Genomic DNA, 20,238 nt, shown 5'->3' on the forward strand with positions numbered 1-20,238 from the left:
CTGACAGCAGCATAATGTAGAGGCAGAGATCCCAATTCCAGTGATGTGTCACTTACTGGCTAATGCTGGTTGTTTCAATAGTAAAAAAAAAAAAAAATTCAACGGTTTATCAGCTGGAGATCATTACTAGATGACTAGGCGTCTCACGCCACGTGGTTCATTTGCGCTGTGTAATCCAACCACTGGTTGGCAGCTTTCTGCCTATGCACAATGTACACAAAAGCTGCCAATCAATGGTGTGGGTGGAGTCATATAGACTCAGCATTCAGGCAACTGCTAGACCGGCAGCAAAGAAAACTACACCAAGCAGACCACTAAGTGACATCACTGGAATCAGGATCTCTGCTCCTACATCATGCTGCACTACAAAAACATAGCAAACACCTGCTGAAAGACTCCCTTTAATAATTCTCAAATTGATTTTCCACAGAATATTTGCCCTGGAACCTGAACGTGGTCTCTAATGAAGCAGTTTTGTGTGATGAAATGCAAGGATATCCCAAATCAAGGCGTGGGCTGAGGCAGAGCAACAGTACCGACCCCCGAGCTGCATCTTCTACCAACATCAAATGTTGTAATATTTAAAACTCAGATGACATATGGAGGTGGGCTTAGTGTAATAGAAGTTGAAAGGGTTATGCCATTTAGATCTGTTTAGGGACCCAATTCATCAACATTCACAATAGGTAGTACAAAATTATTATATTAAGAAACTCTTATAAAGAAATGCTTCTGCACATACCCTATGTGTAAGGAATCTGCAGCCAGTAAAAAACTCCAGGGGGCCGATTCATAACAGTTTGCACCAAAACGCTACAATAAAAATGTTGCAAGATTTTTCACAGCTCAAAAATCGCACCAAAAGGTCATGCCTCTTGGCATTTTTCAGCCATTTCCCCCCCAACAGCTGGATGGGGCGAGGGCAAGCGCCACTGAAGTGACTTAAAGGGGTACTCCGGAGATAAATAAAATAAATAAGCTGTACTGTCCCTGCCCTCTATAAAGATGAGATGCCCTGCGCACTTCTGTTATCATTAGAGCACTTGTAATTCAGTGTGACAGCAGCTGCTCCCCTCTGGGACAATACATCACAGCAGTGTGAAGCTCTCCGCTGTAAGAAACAGCCAGTCCGAGAAGAAGGAGCATGTCAAGGGAGTGGCCTGCTCTTGGCTTTTAATAGCAACAGATGTTGTGGGCGATATGCCCTTTTCCAAGATGGCGCCAGTATACCTGGTCTTCTAGTGCACAGATGCGGAAGTCCTTACCTCCTGTTCTGACATGCGTGGTATTAGCTACAGGAACGCCGAGATTTTGGCGCTATATGCAAATGCAAATTGGGGTGAGCCATGTTTCCCTATTTGTATACACAGCTGCTGCATATGATCAATTATGTATTGATATGAGTGTTATGGCTATAAGCCTGTTTACATTGTTGTTTTGCACTAAGTCATTTACACTGATTATGCACCATCATGTCTTGTAATATTATTTATCTGAAAGATTATGTATATTATGCACTTTTCATGTAATTGCTGCTGATTACTATTGTAATTAGATCGCCTTAAACACTCTGCACTTGCACCTTACCTATGCTTGAGAAAGGGCCACAATTTTGGACTGAAACGTTGCCATATGGGCTATTAAACATGTATGTATGTATGTATGCATGTATATACACACACACATATACAGGGTGGTCCAAAAGTAGGTGGCCAGAAAATAATAACATTTATTTTGATTTATATATAAAATGATATTTACTAACACAAGCATAACATTGACAATTAAATTTTATTCTGAACAATAATACAAAAGCCCTTAAATTTTATCAACGCAGGTGCGGAAACTGTTTTCCATTACAAGTTGCACAGCTTTGAAGTCGCCTCTTAAGTTTCAACAAACTTTTTTGCACAAGTCTCTTTGGGTATTAATTTCTTGAAATGCATCTCATGTAATTTTTCAAATCACTGACACTTTTTGGTTTTCGACTATAAACTTTGTCCATGAGTACTCCCCAAAAGAAAAAATCCATTGGGGTCAAGTCTAGTGAAAGTGCCGGCCAATCAAATGGGCCTCTTCAGCCAATCCATTTATTAGGAAATGTTTCATCAAGATACTCGCGGACCACTCTTGAATAATGTGGAGGGGCCCCATCTTGTTGGAAATAAAGGTCATTTGAATTAGGCTGTTGCTGTAACTGGGGAACAACTTGATTCATAAGAATTTCGAGACACTTATCTCCTGTGACTGTTCCATAACCTTCATAACCTTATGTCCACCTACTTTTGGACATGTATGTACATATATACACATACACACACATATACATACACTGGTGTGAAAAAGTGTTTGCCCCTTTCCTTGCATATTTGTCACACTTAAATGTTTCAGATCACAAAACAAATTTAAATATTAGACAAAGATAACACAAGGAAACACTTAATGCAGTTTTTAAAAGGAAGGTTTTTATTATTAAGGGAAAAGGAAATCCAAACCTACAGGGCCCTGATTGAAAAAGTGATCCCCCTCCCTCCTTAAAACATAAATTAACTGTGGTTTGGTAAACTTTCCTAGGCGTGGCCGGCTGATCAAAATTACCCCAAGAGCGCAGCAAAGACTCATTCAAGAGGTCACAAAAGACCCCACAACAACATCCAGAGAACTGCAGGTCTCACTTGCCTCAGTTAAGGTCAGTGTTCATGACTCCACCATAAGAAAGAGACTGGGCAAAAATGACACGCATAGCAGAGTTCCAAGACGAAAACCACTGCTGAGCAATGAGAACATAAAGGCTCATCTCAGTTTTGGCAGAAAAAAATCTTGATGATCGCCAAGACTTTGGGGAGAATACTCTGTGGATTGACAAGACAAAAGTTGAACTTTTTGGAAGGTGTATGTCCCATTACATCTGGCGTAGAAGTATCACTGCATTTCAAAAAAGGAACATCATACCAACAGTAAAATATGGTGGCGGTATTGTGATGGTCTGGGACTGTTTTGCTGCTTCAGGACCTGGAAGACTTGCTGTGGTAAATGGAACCATAAATTCTGCTGGTTAAACAAAAAATCCTGAAAGAGAATGTCCGGCCATCTGTTCATGACCTCAAGCTGAAGTGCACTTGGGTTATGCAGCAGGACAATGATCCAAAACACAGCAGTAAGTCCACCTCTGAATGGCTTAAGGAAAACAAAATTAAGACTTTGCAGTGGCTTAGGCTTAGTACCCACGATGCAGAAATGAAGCAGAAATTTTCCTGAGTATTTGCATGCGTATTTGCCATGCGTTTTTCCAATGCATTGTATAGGCAAATACGCATGCAGAAACGCACAAGAATTGGTCATGTCTGTATTTTTTCTGCGAGTAAAATCTGCGCAGAAAAAATAGGGACCATGTGCACAGAACTTGCAGAATGTCATAGGAAGTCATGGGATAAGGTATGCAATGCGTTTCTGGAGCGTTTACGCGCTGCAAATATGAACCAAAATACGCACCAAAAACGCATCGTGGGCACACAGCCTTAGTCAAAGTCCTGACCTTAAGAAAGCGGTTCATGCTCGGAAACCCTCCAATGTGGCTAAATTACAACAATTTTGCAAAGATGAGTGGGCAAAGATTCCTCCAGAGTGTTGTAAAAGACTCATTGCCAATTATCCCAAACACTTGATTGTAGTTGTTGTTGCTGAGGGTGCTTCAACCAGTTATTAGGTTTAGAGGGCAATCACTTTTTCACACAGGGCCCTGTAGGTTTGGATTTCTTTTTCCCTTAATAATTAGGATCTTCATTTAAAAACTGCATTTTGTGTTTACTTGTGTTATCTTTGTCTAATATTAAAATTTGTTTTGAGATCTGAAATATTTAAGTGTGACAAACATGCAAAAGAATGAGAAATCAGGAAGGGGCAAACAACTTTTCACATATACACATATACATATATATATATTCATCCCACAATGTCACATTCACCGCAGGAGAGAGGGATTGGTAAGATAGGACAACCATTACAAACCAGCCACCTGATCAGACGTTATTGAACACCTTTCCAGAAGCTTTAATCAATCTTATCTACTGTTATTTTCTGAAGAGAGGAAACAAATGTCCTAAAAATATAAAAATGAAAGTTAAAAAAAATAAAATAATAATAATAGGCTCACCTCCACTATGAGCATTTTTTGCTCTTCTAATAATCCAAGCTTTCCTAATTGTTCTTCTATTTGCTCCTGCATCTTCATATTCCTCTCCAGCACAAATGATGCATGCTGGGGCTGTAAGAGCTGTAATAGAGGCCTAGAAGAACCATCAGAGGTCAGGCCGATCTGGTTACACAAAGAACACAGATACACGCTGTATAAGACAATGGGATGGAAACAAGATTTTAAAAGGAGTTATCAAACACTTTTATACTCCACTGGATAGGTCATTAATATAAGATAGGTGGGGGTCCAACCATCGGCCCCCCGATGATCAGCTGTCATCACCTCTGGCAAGATGCAGGCAATGTTCAAAGTGGAACAAAACCGCTCCGTACACTGCGGCCGCTGCCGGGTGCAGACCAGCTATTGAGGAGTACCGGAGGTGATCTGCAGCACCAGGCAGTGGCCACTGGGGTGCGCTCTGTGCACAAGTTACATCCGGCCGTTGCCAGAGCTATAAACAACTTATTGGTGGGGAGCCAAGAGTCGGACCTACAACGATCTGATATAGACGACCTATTTTATGCATAAATCATCTACATTAAAGTATTAGAGAACGTCTTTAAGAGCCCTGCATTTTCAGAGCCAAACTTCAGCCAACATCTAATAACCAATTACAATGTCTTTCTTAGGACTCGTTCACACGAATGTATTTTCAGTATGAAAGTTGTCTGTGGAACAAATGGACAGCACTCAGACCAATGCTATTCAATGGGAAAGTGCAGATGAGTCTTTTTTTTTTTTGTCACTGATCGAATCTGTGTGTGAGCAAAAAATAAAGAAAGAAAATGGCAGCATGTCCTCGTTTCATCCGTCAGACAAGATTCACCCATTCAAGTCTATGGGTACAGAAAAAAATCTGCTTTTTACAGATACATTGCAATCCTGTAGCCCTGGAAACTGTAAATGGTTAAAAAGCCAGATTAGATCTGGACTGCACATGGATGACAAGTGAGAAAAGAATTCTCCCACTTTTCTGGATGAAACTCTGAATGATATTTTATCTGCTTGTGTGAACAGGCCCTTAGAGGTCTCGACAAGACGGAGGAGCTGATCCAGAGTGTCCAGGTAAAGCTAGCAGTCCAGGTAATGGCGGATACGGAGGCAACCATCCACATCGTGCTCCATGCCCTTCTCATCTGACGTCCGTGACAGTGATGCTCAGTGTAAAGCCTGAGCTCAGGAGATGTGGGCTCGGACCCTGTTCAGACACACTGGAACTGATCAATCTCCATTCAACATTATGAACGTAAAACTGGAGCACTGGCCCCACTCAAATATATTGTATTATGGTCAAATCATTCCCTTTAGGAGCTGAGTGATGTGTAATAGAGGAGGATAAGGCTCCCCGTATACAGCAATCTATTCTCTGATAGGCGAGAGGGAAGAGACGTCATCTCCTCCTTTCTGATAATGTCCCCTGTATCCTGGTGACAGTGATTGTGCCATCCCAGCAGGTGACACTAGAGCCGCTCCCCGCTCTTAGGCTATGTGCCCATGAAAACGCTTGTAAAACCGTCTGCCATGCAAAGCAATGTGAATTCGGATGTGCTGTGCACATGATGCGCTAATTAGCGCACCGAATTCGGATTGCGTTGCAAAACGCAGCATGACCATTTCTACCGCGATTACGCCGCAAATTCGCGGCCATTGAAAAGCAGCAACCCCGCAGGTATATGTGGATTTGCAGCGTTTCAATTAAATTCAATGGCCGAGAATTTGCAGCGTAATCGGGGTGCGTGTGGTACCCAGGATGAAGAAGAGACTACAACTCCTCTTCATCCCGGCTACCAAGCGGTGAAAAAAAGAAATAAATAAAAATAAAAAACCCTGTATACTCACCTCTCCGGTCTGCTCCCGGCGGCGATCCTCTCTCCTCGCCGTCCAGCGGTGTACTTGCAGGACCTGCAGTGATGTCATCTAGTCAGCTGATGGTCACGCGACCGCTGACGTCAGAGGTCAGGTGATGGTCGCGTGACCATCAGCTGACTAAATGACGTCACCGCAGGTCCTGCCAGTATACCGCGGGACGCTGAAGAGAGAGAACGCCGCCGGGAGGAGACTGGAGAGGTGAGTATACAGGGTTTTTTTTACTTTTAACTCTTTACTTCCTTTTTTTTTTTTACTATAGATGCAGCATTTAAAGCATCTAAGTTGGTCACACAATATAAATCCATGCCGGTTGCATGGATTTATATTGTGTGACCAACTTGTCAAGCACTTTTCCAAGTTATGCTCAAAATCACTTGGAAAAGTGCTTGAAAAAACGCATGCAAAAACGCTGAAAAAATGCTGAAAAAACACTTCTCTCTGGCAGAAAAAATGCATGTAAATCTGCATGTAAATCTGCCAGAGAGAGGCAAAAACGCTCTGCATCAAATCTGCTACGTGGGCACATAGCCTTAGCGTGTATGTGCTGTACTTATCATTCAGGACTGTGCAAAGACCTGCCTGTGACCAAAAGAACAACAAGGCTGTGTGCACACGCTGCAGATTTGGTGCGTTTTTCAATGGAACAGGCTGCCACGAGAGGTGGTGAATTCTCCTTCAATGGAAGTCTTCAAACAGAGGCTGGACAGACATTTGTCTGAGATGGTTTAGTGAATCCTGCATTGAGCAGGGGTTGGACACTAGGACCCTGGAGGTTCCTCCAATTCTAATGTTCTAGGATTCTATTGATAAACACCAGCTGCAATCTTCCATGGAGAAGTAACTGTGGTTTCAGGAGAACTTGCAGCAGAAGGTCTGTGCCTTCCGCTAGCTCCTCCCCCTTCCTTCTTTAAAGAGTATTAATAGCACTAACTGTCATCTATCTCACTAATAGGAAAGTTTGTCTTCACTGAATACAGATTTTACAGATGTTACCGCGAATTGAGACTGAAAGATCAATCCAGCAGGAAAAAGAAGACTTCTCTGATAAGATTATAAAATTACTTATTCTCATGTGTAATATTAATTTACAAAACAAAAATTAAAACAACGGTTATTCTTTAACTAATAAAGCACTTAGGACAGGGATTCATTAAGACTGGCCATATTCAAGCTGCTCTTGATGAGGGAGCGCGCTGGAGTCAGACGGTCCAGATTCATTAAGTGGCGCATGAATTATGCACTTCTGACAAGTGGTGCGTGCACCTTGCCACAAATCTTACTCCAGTCACGGACTGGAGTAAGATTTCTGGTGTAAGGGAAGCCACAGTTCACCATGAATTAGACAAGCTGTGGTGCCACACTTCCATCTTGCCCCAACTCTGAGGGCTTATTTTTTGCGTGTCGAGCTGATCGCCCGTTATTTCATTTTATTTCAATGTTGTGACGACCAAAAAACATAATTCTGGCGTTTAGAATTTTCTCGTTACGCCGTTTACCGATCGGATTAATTCTTTTTTTTATATTGATAGAATGGGCGATTCTGAACGCAGCAATACCAAATATGTGTTTTTTCTTTATTATTATTTTATTTTGAATGGGGCGAAAGGGGGCGATTTAAACTTTTATATATTGTTTTACCTTTTTCATATTTTTAAAAACATTTTTTTCCACTTTCTGCCTCTTCAATAGTCTCCACAGGAGACCAGAAGCTGCAGATACCTGATCGGCTCGGCTTCAGAAAGGCGATGAGCAGATTGCCTCTATGTAGCAGAAATGCTCATGTGCTATGAGCGCCAACCACTAGGTGGCGCTCATAGCAAGCAAGACATGACAACCACAGGGGTCTGCTGCAGACCCCGGGTTGCCATGAACATGCATCGGTAACCCGCGATCACGTGACAGGTCACCGATGGGCGGGGCTAATGCTGCTGGCCAGTAAGGGGTTAAAGTCCACTCCGAGTTGGCTAAAAAGACTACTTTACACAAGGCGTAAAGTGCCATATTTTAGAAACGAAGGGGCACAGGAAAGAAAAACAAAATGACGCAGATTCATGAGAACGGAAAAAATACACATTTATGTCAAGTGACAGCTTCTCTACAAAGGAAGTGGTTCAACAGAAAAAGTTGTCTTAATGTACTTAAAATAAAAACTGATGAAACTTCCTGTAACACGGCTGGGTGTGGACCCACTGCTCCTGGGGCCGGGCTGACCCTGGAGTGGCGTGACTAAGCAACTAACTGGTTTTCACTAGAGCCTCTGGTGGCGAGGATAGTCTTGGCCACAGGTATTCGCCAGGTACCACTCCTGATCTCTGCAGGACAAAGCAGGGTTAAATTCCTGCAGAGACCGGCCACGCCCCCTAAGGCCAAATGGAAAACACCATGCTGTTGCAGCTGTGCAGAGGAGAGCTGCAAGAGGCAAACCTCAGCGAGCCGCCCTGATGGGAGGAGACGCCGAACGCTGACGATGGAGAGTAGGACGACGCTGAGGAGGCACGTGAGTTACTGCTGTGACAGCACCCCCCTGACGCCCCACTGTTCTTTAGGCCAACCCGACGGAGAAACTGCTCAAAAATCGCAGGGGGGAAGAGGGGGGAGAACGATGTTGTCGGCAGGCTCCCAAGACCTTTCCTCAGGACCGAAACCCCTCCAATCCACTAGACAAGCAGGTATGGAGAAATGCTGCACAGTGAAAATGGTTTAAAAAGTAGAAGTGTCTATTTTTATCAATTAACAAAATACAAAGTGAATGAACACAATACATCATCAAAGCATCAATTCTTCTGGATGCAATTACACAGTTTTGAAGGAACTCGACAGGGAGATTGTTCCGAACATCTTGGAGATCTAACCACAGATCCTATGTAGGCTTTCGCAAAACCTTCTGTCTCTTCATGTAATCCCAGACAAACTTGATGTTGAGATCAGGGCTCTGTGGGGACAGATCATCACTTCCAGGACTCCTTTTTCTTCTTTATGCCATTTACAGTTCTTAATGACATTGGCTGTATATTTGTGGTCGTTTTGCTGCTGCAGAATAATGTTGGAGGCAATCAGACGCCTCCCTGATGGAATTGTATGATGGAGTCCTTAATGCTGAAAAATACAGGCAGATAATTAGCCATCAATCCTGACTAAATCCCTAACTCCATTTGCTAAATTGCATGGACAATCCACTGTGCTTCACTTGGCAATCAACCTCTGCCTTAACGAGACACGCGTTCCAGCAGTGCAGAGCAAATTCACACCACCTCCATACTGCGCAGCACAGCAATCAGGCAGTCTTCAAATTAATATGCCTTGAAGATCGCAGTCATACAGCTGAAGAGTTGTGGACAGCTCTCCAGGCTCAGTTTCAGCAATATCTGTCTCCACTGAACCTGGAGCCAGGGAAGGCCATGTACGATAACGGTGCGATCCTGTTTGCGGCTCTACGCCAAGGCGAACCCACAAACGTGCTTTGCATGGCTCACGTCCTCAACCTGGTGGTACAGCGATTTCTCCGCCACTATCCCGGCCTGGATGAGCTGCTTCAGAAAGTCCGGAAGCTGTGTGCTCACTTCTGCCGTTCGCACCCCTCATGTCATCGACTTGCATTGATACAGAGGTCTTTCTCCATGACAGTTAACAGGTTGAGAGTGATGTGCCAACGCGGTGGAATTCCACTCTGCACATGTTGCAGCGACTGTGGCAGCAGCAACGAGCCCTGACGCAGTATGTCATGTCGTATAGCCTGTGCCAACGCAGTACGGACGTGGGGCGTATCACGTTTACGGAGTGGGAACAGATTAAGGACCTCTGCACCCTTCTGCACAGTTTTGAAATGGCTATTATTAACCCCTTTACCCCCCAGGGTGGTTTACACGTTAATGACCAGGCCAATGTTTACAATTCTGACCACTGTCACTTTAGGAGGTAATTACTCTGAAACGCTTCAACGGATCCCGCTGATTATGAGAGACTGTTTTTTCGTGACATATTGTACTTCATGATAGTGGTAAAATTTCTTCAATATCACTTGCGTTTATTTGTGAAAAAATTGGAAATTGGGCGAAAATTTTGGAAATTTCACAATTTTCAAAATTTGAATTTTTATTCCGTTAAATCAGAGGGATATGTTACACAAAATAGTTAATAAATAACATTTCCCACATGTCTACTTTACATCAGCATAATTTTGGAACCAAATTTTTTTTTTTATTAGTGCGCTATAAGGGTTAAAAGTTGATTAGCGATTTCTCAGTTTTCCAACAAAATTTACAAAACCATTTTTTTTTTAGGGACCACATCACATTTGAAGTGACTTTGAGGGGCCTTTATGACAGAAAATACCCAAAAATGACACCATTCTAAAAACTGCACCCCTCAAGGTGCTCAAAACCACATTCAAAAAGTTTATTAACCCTTCACGTGCTTCACAGGAATTTTTGGAATGGGGAAGAAAAAAATGAACATTTAACTTTTTTCACAAAAATGTTACTTTAGACCCCAATTTTTTAGGGGTAACAGGAAAAAATGGACCCCAAAATTTGTTGTGCAATTTCCCCTGAGTACGCCGATACCCCATACGTTGGGAAAAAACACTGGGCGCACAGCAGGGCTCAGAAGGGAAGGAGCGCCATTTGACTTTTTGAACGTAAAATTTGCTTGAATAATTAGCGGACGCCATGTTGCATTTGGAGAGCCCCTGATGTGCCTAAACAGTTGAAACCCCCCATAGGTGATACCATTTTGGAAACTGGACCCCTCAGGGAACTTATCTAGATGTGTGGTGAGCATCTTGAACCCCCAGGTGCTTCACAGAAGTTTATAACATGGAGCAATGAAAATAACATTTTCACATTTTTCCCACGAAAGTGTTTTTCAGCCCCCAGTTTTGCATTTTCATAAGGGTAACAGGAGAAATTGCACCATCTAACTTGTTGTGCATTCTATCCTGAGTAAGCCGATACCCCATATGTGTGGGAAAACCACTGTTTGGGCGCACGGCAGGGTTCGGAAGGGAAGGAGCGCCATTTGACTTTTTGAATGTAAAATTTGCTTGAATAATTAGCGGATGTGCCCATGATGTGCCTAAACAGTGGAAAACCCCCACAAGTGACACCATTTTGGAAACTAGACCCCTGAGGGAACTAGATCTAGATGTGTGGTGAGCACCCTTAACCCCCAGGTGCTTCACAGAAGTTTAGAACATGAAGCCGTGAAAATAAAAAATCTAACTTTTTCCACAAAAATGATCTTTTTGCCCCAATTTTTTTAGTTCCACAAGGGTAAGAGGAGAAAATGGAACCTAAAAACTGTTGTGTAATTTCTCCTGAGTGCGCCAATACAAAATACACTGTTTGGGCGCACGTCAGGGTTCAGAAGGGAAGGAGCACTGTGTGACTTTTTGAACGCAAAATTGCCTGGAATCAAGAGCGGACGCCATGTCGCATTTCGGGAGCCCCTGATGTGCCGAAATAGTGGAAACCCCCCACAAGTGACCCCATTTTGGAAACTAGACCCCTCAAGAATTTTATCAAGGGGTATAGTGTACATTTTGAACCCAAAGGTACGACAGAATTTGATAAGATTAGGTCAACATATTAAATAAGTTGTCATTAGTCTCGAGCGCAAGTGCTCGCTACTTGAGTTTGCATCAGGTACTCGGGTATGCACCAAGTATCGCGGGTGCTCGAATGACATGCTCGAGTCCCCGCCTCGCATGTTTCACGGTTATTAGACACCCAAAAAAAAACATGCGGGGATCGCTCGTGCACGGCAGGCGATCCCAGCAACGTTTTTTTTTTTGGCCGCAAAGCATATGGGGCGGAGACTCGAGCATGTCACTCGAGCACCCGCGATACTCAGTGCATACCCGAGTACCCGATGCAAACTCAAGTAGCGAGCACTTGCGCTCAACACTGGTCGCCATATTATCTTTTTCTTTACTTTTGAAAAAAAGCCAACCCTAATACAACCCCAACCCTAATACAACCCCAACCCTAACCCTAGCACATCCGTAACCCTAGAGTTTATTTTTTTACACCATTCCTCGCGTGGTATAAGTGATTAGACTACTTTATTCTTCGGGTTGGTGCGATTACAGCAATACCAGATTCATATCGGGTTTTTATGACTGACAGCGGTCACACACTAAAAGACGCTTTTTTTGCAAAGACTAGTGTTTGCATCACCATATTTTGAGAGCTATAATTTTTCCATATTTTGGCCGACAGAGTCATGTGATGGCTTGTTTTTTGCAGGACAAGTTGAGTTTTTTTATTGGTACCATTTTCGGGCACAAGACATTTTTTTTCTATTCTGATTTTTGGGAGGCAGAATAAACAAAAAGCAACAATTCAGGAATTGTTTTTTTGCGTTTTTTTTATGCCATTCCGCGTGTGGTAAAATTGATAATGCAGCGTTATTCTTTGGGTCAGTGCATTTTTTATATAGTTTTTTTTATGTTTTGCCGCTTTTCCACAATAAAAACGATTTTCTAGAAAAAATATTTTTTAGTGTCGCTTTATTCTGAGAGCTATAACTTTTTTTTTTTTCGGACAATGTTGCTGTGTGGTGGCTTGTTTTTTTGCGGGACAAGATGACGTTTTCAGCGGTACCATTTTTATTTACATTCGTCTTTTTGATCGCGTGTTATTCCATTTTTTGTTTGGCGGTATGATGATAAAGCATTGTTTTTTGCTTCGTTTTTTTTTTTTTTTTACTGTGTTCACTAAAGGGGTTAACTAGTGGGACAGATTTATAGGTCAGGTTGTTCCGGACGCGGCGATGCCAAATATGTGTACTTTTATTGGTTTATTTTTTTTTTTTCATAATAAATAAATATTATGGGTTCAATATATTTTTATTTTTTGGGGATTTTTTTTTTTTTTTTTATATTTTTACAATTTTTTTTAAATTTTTTCTTTTCACTTTTCTACTTTTTTTTTTAACTTTTACACATTGTCCCAATATGGGACTTTCACTTTTTGCAGCCTGATCGGCTGCATGGCATAGGGAGCAGCAGCTCTCTTTGTCATGCAGCCTGTCAGCGCTGCACACCGGGGAGACATTACTTTGGTCGTGCAATGCGCATGACCAAAGGAATGTCCTGCCTCCTGGTGACCCGGATGTTGTCATGATGACATCGGATCGTCATGGCAACATCCGGAAGCCGCCGCAGACATCGCTGGACGCCGGCAGGAGAGGCGAGTATACCGATCACCTCCCCCCTTGCCACCGCAATGTGCCGGGTGTCAGCTGTGCACATAGCACCGGGTGTCAGCTGTGACAATCTGCTGACACCCGGCGGCGATCGCCCCGCTTGTGTGCGGGCGCGATCACAGCGCACGTAATAATACGTAGCTGGTCCATAAGTCCCAGGGCACAGCTACGTACTATTACTGACAAGGTCAGAAAGGGGTTAAAATAGTTAGCGCTGACGATGCCATCATCAGCATCACTATTCCGGTCATACACATGCTGGAGCAGAATTTGAATAGTGTGCAGCACGAGGTGGTTGTCCCAGAAGAAGAGGAGGATGCGGAAGGGATAAGAATGTCTCAAAGTTCCAGACTATCGTCACACAGGCGGATGCCAAGTGACGGTGGATTCCGGCGATCGAGGGGTTTGGTGACACCAGACATACTGTTAGTGAAGGTGCAAGAGCCGAGGAACAAATGGAGGAGGGGAAGGAAGAGGTGATGGGCGAGTAGCTGTCAGAGGATGAAGAGGATAATCATCCCCTCTCTGTTGAAAGTGGTTTGCAGGAGGGGACGGAGGAAAAAAGCATCAGTGTTACGCAGCCAGCAACAGAGCCTGGCTTTGGACCACCTGGAAGAGCCTGACATACAAGTGCCTTCTTGATGCACTATATGCAACATGATTCCCGTATAGTTAGGATTCGAAATAATACTGACTACTGGTTTGCCACTCTTGTTAGATCCACGTTATAAGACTAAATTTTGCCAGATGCTTCCCGCCCTGGAAAGGGACCTGCTAATGTTGGAGTTTCGAAACAAGCTTTTAAGCAACCTTAATAGAGCTTTTCCCCAAGATAGGAGTGAGGCACACAGTGTGCGTCGCAGCTGTAGTCTTTCAACCTCCAGCACGTCAGTTTGTCAACGCCAAAACATTAGCAGCAGCAGCGTAAGTGGCAGAGGCAATTTCTGAGTCCTTTCACACATTTTTTAGACCAGCTCATGCACCAGCACAACAGAGTACAAGTTTGACACATGATAAACGACTGGAGAGGATGGTGGAGGAGTATCTAGAGCTCAATATGAATACCATCAGGGAGGATTTTAACCCTTTTACATTTTGGTCTTCAAAAATGGATCAATGGCCTGAGCTCGCCTGTCACGCCTTGGAGGTTTTATCATGCCCGACAGCCAGCATTCCCTCAGAACGTGTCTTCAGCGCTGCTGGTCGTGTCCCGACGGATAAGTGCAGCCGGCTGTCCCATGAAAGTGTTGACCGCCTAACTTTCATCAAGATGAACAAGTCATGGATCTCCAAGGACTTTTGCACCATAACTGCAGACTGTACAGAGTAGGCGATGTTGTAGTTTTTAATGTGCTGCATTGATCTCGCGGAATTGCGTCTGTGATGTGGGTTGTGTGCCTGCTCTTGCTGCTGCTGCAGGTTTTAGGTCCTAATTTTTGGAAATGTGGGGAATCCTGATTAGATCTCCATCTACTGGGTTGGCTGTAGGGGAAGAGGTGTCCTTCCTAATTCTACAATTTCTACTGTAGTGAAATTGATGCCACTTCGGTGGTTTTAGGCCCTAATTTAGGGAAATGTGAACACTCCTGATTGGATCTCGATGTGCTGGGTTGGCTGTATTCGAAGAGGTTTTGGTCTCCTTTACAATAGTTATACTCTAGTGAAATAAATTTTTTGGTGCAGATATTTTTCTCCACAAGAGGGGTACACAGACCTGATAAACTCAAAATTGGCATATAAAGCAGGCTACATCTCCGCTTAAAATTGTTTGGGACAGATATTGTTTTCCATATAGCGGGGGAGTTGAGTAAGAGTAGTTCCGTGACCCTCGACTGTACCGTGCGGTCGGGGCAAGAAGAGGAGGAGGGTGACTCTGAAGGTGAGGAATAGGATAGCACATGGGATGATGAGGTTGTCCATCCAACTTGGTGTGAACCCAGAGGCACGCAGCTGAGTAGCTCATCTGTGGAGGTGGAGGAGGAAGACGAGAAGGTTACGTTGCGTCCTATGGCGCAGACACAAAGTAATGCAAACAAGAGGAGCACTGCATCCTTCGCAACAACCGTGGCAGTGACCGGCAGCGGTCGCTGCTCTGCAGCTCGCAGAGGCGACAAAGGTTGCCTAGTCTGGGTTTTTTTTTGAAACCGCAAAGGATGAGCCAGATCGCGTTATCTGCAAAGTTTGCGATAAAAAACTCAGTAGAGGGAAAAAGTGCTAATAATTTCACTACTACATGCATGAACCTTCACATGCGCACACAACATGTGTTACGCTGGTAATCTTACCGCGCTAAAATGCGGACCTCAACAACCATCAGCTGCCCCATCAACCGCATCAGCTGCTTCTTCCTTCTCCTCTATTACCGTGCCAAGTATTGTCACGCAGGTCTCCCACCGCAGAACTTCTAGTTCTGTACCCGCTCCAGTCAGGCTGAAAGAGAGCCTGTCAGCTGTATCAGAAGCAGACATGCCTGCTGTGTTTGTTTCACTGAGCACACCATGTTTCTCAATCCACCGTTACATCTGTGCTTGCACCTCACTCACGGTCCAGCAGTTTGTCCGTTTCACCATACTCCGCCCTCTGTCAGCACCACAGCCAGCCCTCAGTCCCGCATTTGTGGTCACGTAAAAGATTGTTTCCTCCCACACATGACAAAGATAAGAGGTCGAACTCCACCATCTCCAAACTGTTGGCCACGCAAATGGTGGTGTCAGTCCCTAACTTTTTGAACTGTGAACACTGCTGTATGGCTGCTTTTTTACTGAGGAGGTAACCGGAGAACCTGAAGGAAACCCCCACAAATACGGGGAGAACATTCAAACTACTTGCAGATGTTGTCGTCTATCATCATGGAGTTAGCTCGTTGTGTAGGAGACCGACCACCACTGCTGTCTACCTTGTGACCATTGTGTTGAAGCTTGCAAGGTGTTATGGGTTTACCGTCACAGAGAGGAGCCAGAAGCGTCTGATTCCTCCCACTCCTGCAGTCATTAGAAGCCTTTCGCCTTCATATTAATCGGTGCAGTGGTTTATCTGCTCAGTTGTGAGCTCTTGGAAACTTACCGTGATTTAGGCTCTCACCAGATTTGTTCCATGCATCTCCCCTACTGTGATAACGCTGTACCCCAACACATCAGACTGTCGCCTACCATGGAAACCTTGAAAAAGAAGCTGAAGATCCACTTCTGACAAGCGTACAATATGTGGTAACCCTCACTCCAGCGTACTTTTGCACAACCAGCTGTACCCTGACCTACTGTATCCTCAACCATCCCTTGCAGATTGCTTGTGCACCCTCGCAGGCAGGGTCCACTCTCCTCTTGTACCAGTCGGTGACCCCTTTTCACATGCAAAGCACCACAGAATAAATGTCGCTGCAACAGTAATAATAAATATAGTATTTGTACTCTGGCATCAATTGACCCACTTTCCTGGTGTCTACACCCTTAATTTGATGTGTTTTGACAGTTTTTGGGCCAGAGTGAAGGTGTTGCATATGCTTTTTTTTTTGTCCCCCACCCCATTGAGCAGTATGGTATTCGGAAATGTTCGGCGAATGTCTAAATATTCTATGAACATTTCCAAACCGAACATTGAAATGTTCGCTCATCTCTACTTGTTAGCTAATTAAAAAAAAAAAAAAAAAAAAAAGATTGCGCTCAGTAGGAAAAAACAAGATAATCTTGTAGTTATGATATCTTTTAATGGCTAACAAAAATAATAAAATAAATGATGTTGCAAAGCAAGCTTTCAGGACTTCTTAGGTCTCTTCCTCAGGCAAAATATCTGAAGAAACACAAATATATGCACACAAAAAAGACAGAGGTATGGCATAATAAATGGACATTTAACTAAACAAACAATTGGAGCTTACGGCTGATGACACTGCTGCACATATTCCAACACTGAAGGGAAGTAATCCTGATATATCTTTCATCTGCTGCACTACGTTTCCTTGGTTGACCATTGCATCTACAGCACTTAACGTTGCCCATTTCTTCGTGTCCTCGATGTTGAGAAATACAGGCAGATTCTTATCCACCATTCAGTACCATTACGGAGGTGTCTGACAGGTGCCAAAATCGTTCTGCAGCCGGACAACAACGATCCAGGCAATGTCATTAAGAAAATACAGAATGAAGTACATACTACAGTACAACAAAAGAACAAGTCAACCGAACATGCAGTGTACAACTAGGAGGGACCGATGTGCAAAGAAAATATCACGTATACCAAGTGCACTGCCATGAGATTGTACAATATGAAGGCCTGGGATCAAACAATTTTAATAATAAAAAAATAAAAATAAACTGCTCCCACTGGGGGCCCGGAAACAGAGAATGGGCCGGGGGTGAGACCGAGGAACAGTAAGAAGGAAAAAAATGATGAACACTCCACCATACCACAAACTCTGCCACCAGATATGAGGATCGACGCTCTCACCCTTCCACCAGCCCCAAAAGAGTGCAGGCAGTTAGGAGTGACCCAGGCACTCCTCAAGGTCAAGAACCAAAAGGCAGGTTACAGGGTCCTCTGCGACAGGCTTCTCCATACTGTCATGTAGGAATCTAACCAACTTGGCCAGTAAGCCCAAATCTCTGGACAGTGTCACAGAAGGTGGAGGAACGTCCCCCGGCCCTTGCGGCACATGAGGCATACATCCAGGAACTGGGGCTGGACCCTACTCATCCTGGCTGTGGTGTAATATGTGCAATGTAGGATACAGAGTTGAGCCGCTCTCTCGGAATAGCTAGGAATTAGTTTGTCTAAGCTGTAGGAAATGGAAGGGTAAAGAAGATTTCACTTCAGAACATGAAATGGGTCACCAGCCACATAGACCTGACCCAGGTAAACCGAGCCTGCCCTTTCCCATAAAGGCCCTCACTCCAAATCTAATAATTCAATAAGAGTGCTGCTATGCCAGAGAGGGGTATGATTGTGAGAAAAAGGAGCACAGAAAAGTTTCCATACCATGGTCTAGATTGATATAGCCTGCATGAAAATCAGTTGTGTATTGAAGGGGCCCTCTAGAACAGCGATGTCAAACTCAAACACACAGAGGGCCAAAATGAAAAACTTGGACAAAGTCGTGAGCCAATCAGTATACAGTATAATGTGCCCCACATAGTCCTCCATACAGGGTAATGGGCCCCGCATAGGTGTGGCGGTTCTGGTGCCGCAAGCCAAATATAAATCACCCTGCGGGCCAGAGCTTTCCATGTATGCTCTTGGAGGAGCAAAAAAGTATGCGCAAAGGGTGTTTAATCTCTGGGTCATAGGGTCAAACAATGGCCACAAGGGATCTCAGGAAGTCATCCCTGTTCCACCTACATATACAGGAAAGCTGAACAAACCAATAATGCTCAAAAGGATAATAATACGCCCAATAATACAGTCTAGGGTCCGATAAAGCCACCCCCTCACCTCATCAAGTGAGACCATAACGTGTCCTCCTTAGAGAAAAATAAATAAAAACGCTGGAGGTTGAGGGTTGTCGACTTTCCTGGCACAATGTCAGTTTGGTCACAATGAATAATTTGCCGAATATATGAACGCAGAGGAATTTCCAATACTTTATCTAGAATTTTTACATCAAACTGAAGTAATAAACAGGCCTGTATGAGGAATAAAGATTGGTAAAAATTATCAAACTCCGACAGAACATGTTTAGGGTCCCCTCTAGTTCTCCTCTCCTCGCCCCTAAGTGCCCTGATTACCATGGGGTCACAGTAACGATTTGCCATATAGGTAAGTAGTTTACCACATTTGTCCCCATTTAGTATTCCTGTCATACATAAAAGGACCATGTTGCTCATCATCTCTAAGCAGAGGGAGTGTAACAAGTAAGGCTGCCGGCCACTGGGACTTATGCTCCACAGGTACTGGAGCTCCTGTGTGATACCTCAGTCATCTCCACATCCCTCACAGCAGGAGCCAGGATATCATGAGCAAATGCTTCAAAAGTATCCCATACCTGTTGTATTATACGGTCCTCATTGTTATTTTAAAATAAAAAAAAAAGGAGAAGGAGAGAGACACAAGATGGATTTATATGTCACAGTGGCCTTGGAAATGGACCCTCCCAAGAGGGGAACAGGGAGAGGAGTAAGATCTGGGATGGAGTGACAGAGGTAATAATAGAAAATGACTGCAGCCAAGGCAGAGTCCGGCACCAGGGCAAGATCTATGTGGGAGAGGCAAGAAAACAAAAACCTGACCAGAACCTCTGTAGCATCGGCGTCTCTGCCCCCTGATAGGCAGAGACGCCGTCCCCCTTACCGGCCCGGCACCTTCCGGCTCTCCTGCTGCTGCTGCCGGTGCGTGCAGCTTCCCGGGCACTGTGCTTAGGGCGCGTGCTCCCTCCCTCTTAAAGGGGCCGCACGCGCTGTCCTAAGGAGTCCCCGGCCAATGGCCGGAGGTCTTATCATATAAAAGGAATCTCCTCCAAAATGGAGGTGCCTGTGCAAGGTTGTAGCTCTGTGTTCTAAACTCTGCTTCAGCCCTCAGGTCCCGCTGCTAGCCTGACTACCAGTCCAGTCCGCCAGCCTGACTACCAGTCCAGTCCGCCAGCCTGACTACCAGTCCAGTCCGCCAGCCTGACTACCAGTCCAGTCCGCCAGCCTGACTACCAGTTCAGTCCGCCAGCCTGACTACCAGTCCAGTCCGCCAGCCTGACGTCCAGTCCGCCAGCCAAGTAAACTCTAAAGCCCGACGGTCTGCCTACGGTCCAAACCCGCCAGTCTGTCTATGGGCCAGGCTTGCCTGCCTACCCGGAGAACGTACCAGTTACCTGCTGTGCCTACCAGCCAGCCTACCCAGAGGCTCCTGCCAGTTACCTGTGGTGTCCTCCAGTCCGTCTACCCGGATCACCCGTCAGTCTGCCTGCCGTGCTTATCTGCTGTACCGGTCAGTCCCTGCCTTCTGACCCATGGGAGTCACCTGCTCTCATACAAGGACTGGCCCAGAGT

This window comes from Phyllobates terribilis, unplaced genomic scaffold (genome assembly GCF_046119375.1).
Source record: "Phyllobates terribilis strain yellow unplaced genomic scaffold, ASM4611937v1 Scaffold_8__6_contigs__length_399053987, whole genome shotgun sequence".
NCBI classification, from domain to species: domain Eukaryota; kingdom Metazoa; phylum Chordata; class Amphibia; order Anura; family Dendrobatidae; genus Phyllobates; species Phyllobates terribilis.